The 2908-nt window shown below is 37.7% G+C and overlaps 1 long non-coding RNA gene across 1 annotated transcript; it reads left to right on the top strand.

Moving 5' to 3' along the window:
* Nucleotides 523–1486, top strand: LOC109722609. Its single transcript, XR_002219509.1, has 4 exons — nt 523–559; nt 748–845; nt 1050–1088; nt 1293–1486. It is a non-coding gene; the product is annotated as an uncharacterized LOC109722609 (long non-coding RNA).

A 2908-nucleotide genomic window follows, 5' to 3' on the forward strand; every position in this document is an offset into this window, starting at 1 on the left:
ATCGTATTAGAGGCGGTGTTATAGAGACGGTCCCCACAACCACCTCTATAAAATCATATTAGAGGCGATTTTATAGAGGTGGTCCCCACAACCGCCTCTATAAAATCGTATTAGAGGCGGTTAAGGGGCGATTTTTAAAAAACCGCCACTGTGAATTGATAATAGAGGCGGTTTAGAGACGGTTTTTTAAAAGCCGCCTCTAAATCTAAATAAAAAAAAAAATCTAACCCTAAAATTGTTACCCCATGTTTCCTCCTAATTTTCCCCCTCTTTTTTTCCCAGGAACCGCCGCCCACCTCCCCTCCCTCTCCTCCGACTCTTCCTCCTCAACACCCCCTTCGCCCTCCATAGCCTCACCTCCTCCTCTTCCCCTCCCCTCCTCACCTCCATCACCCGCGCCACCTCCTCCCACTTGTGCGCCGCCGCCTCCAGCTCGGCGGCCGCGGCGTCCAGCTCCACGCGTCGCCTCCAACTCCGCGCGCCGCCTCCTCCAGCTTCGCAGCCGCCGCCTCCAGCTCTGTNTGAGATTTTAAAGGACAAATGGAGTCCTGCCCTCTAGGTAAGGACAGTTCTATTGAGGTTGCATGATCGTTCCTTTGTGGTGATGTGCTTTTATATTTAGTAACAACCATTTCAAAGAATGCATTTTGCTTGAATTTAGCACTCTTTCTCATGATATTCTAAATAATATCTATCTTTCTTTATTATGTAAGAAATTGTTCTCGTTGTGTTTATATTATTTTCTAGTATTCAAGCACTTCTCAGTGCGCCAAATCTGGATGACCCATTGTCGGACAACATAGCTAAACATTGGAAGGCCAATGAAGCAGAGGCTGTTGAAACTAGTAAGGCCATGAATTACCTGAATGGAATATTATTGAGATTCATTCAGGTGCTAATATTATTGATTTACTTGGAATTATGCTTTACTTATAATTCTTCAAATGAAAATAATACTTAGATATTCTTATTGGCTTTCAAGTTGGTGCCTCTTACTCTATTTGTTAATTTTACAGTAGAACTCATAGCCTAACTTTTTTCTCTCTCAGATTTTGTACTCAAAAGAAGTGAAAGCACAACTTTTGCAGGTAAAATATGAAATATTTGTAAATCCTAAGGTTTTAAGTCATAAGTTTCAGTTTTTTTCACCACATTGAAGCTTTTTTTCTTTTTTTACTAATTTGCTAATTATTGATTTGGTTTAACTTGTTGACTAATTTGCTAATTGAATTTTTGGTTTAACTTGTTGACTAATTTGCTAATTGAATTTTATATTGCTTAATACTGCATAGGTTGCATATGTCAATAATCCGAATGACTTATCTCCAAACAATTATTTCTCGAATGCAAGTCACGAGCTTGGAGGGAACGAGATTATGTGTAGATGTTGGATGAGATTATGTATTATGTATATATAATGGATGAGATTATGTATTATATATAGATGTTGGATGAGATTATGTATTATGTATAGCTGTTGGATGAGATTATGTATTTTGGTTTATATATTATGTTGAATTATTTTTTAATTTTTTGCTCATAAATGAAAGCTAAATTAATTATTTTAATATAATTATTATGATATTTTTTATGTAGAGGCGGTTTAAACCGTCTCTATGTAATAACATGCCTCTTACTTGTAGAGGCGGTTTAAACCGCCTCTACAAAATAATATTTGTAGAGGCGGTTTGAACCATTTTTATATTATTATTAAATAAATAAAAAATATTAAATAAAATAAAATAAATAAATTTATAGGGGTGGTCTAAACCGCCTCTATCGAACCGTCTCTAAGCTCCCCCGGCGGTCGCTCAAACCGCCTCTACATTGTAGAGGCGCTGTCTACGCCGGCGGTTTAGAGGTGGTTGCGAAAACCGCCTCTACGAATCATAGAGACGGTTTAAACCGCCTCTACAACAGCTAAAAACCGCCTCTATGACCTTCTTTTCTTGTAGTGTCGGAGCGAAAACGAAAGTTTTTAGATGAAATGTTTTTGGGCCATCAAACTCTCAGGATCTAGACCTTACTTGAGGATGTTAGTTATATGCCCAAAAGCCAATCTAGTGACACTGACTTAACGATATTTATGTATTAATTATTTATAATTCATCATATAAGGGCAGATATTATATTCATATCTATTGTATAAGAGTACATTATTGACGTGAATCGTCCATAGGGTCTTTGTTTGAAAAAGACATATTCCTAAGAGTTAGGAATTTGAGATATGTATTTTTCTGTACGAGATTCCTTAAATGCTCCTAGCCAGAGGAAAATTATAGGGACAATGATATTCCGAATAGGCCAATGTATGCTATGGTTCTAATTAAGGTAACGAATCTCAAGTCACTAGTGTAGCGACACTAGAACAAGCATACAAGTGCTTGTTAGAGAACAAGTACACTGAGCGTGACTATTTAGTTGCATAGTCATATGGTTCCATGCTCGCTAATGACAAGTTCATTGCTATAGTTGTGTGAAGTACTCCTCGGATCTAAGGCATCATAGTTGCTTCAAGTATAGGTTGCTACCATTTGACAGTACTAATACTTAGACTCTAGACACGGGTTTATGTTCGGTACTGATTGGCTATAGTGATTTATACAATGAGGCATGTGAATGCGCAATAAGGAATCCAACACTCTCAATGATAAGGGAGAACGTCGTATGCAGTTTATTGGACTCAACTCGGAAAACCCCAAACCAGGATACATGGTATGTGAAAAGAGTTTCCAACTGTGTTGCCATATTGAGTTTATTTCAGATATTCTAGTTATATGGTCGAATAATAAGGTTTGGCGAGTAACCATAACCTTAGTTCGATTGGGACGTATGTTGGAAGGAATTAATCACACGGCAACTATAAGCAGAAAAGGTTCATTCTTCATCAACATTCTGTGGATTGCCG

This window comes from Ananas comosus, linkage group 16, assembly GCF_001540865.1.
Source record: "Ananas comosus cultivar F153 linkage group 16, ASM154086v1, whole genome shotgun sequence".
NCBI classification, from domain to species: Eukaryota; Viridiplantae; Streptophyta; class Magnoliopsida; order Poales; family Bromeliaceae; genus Ananas; species Ananas comosus.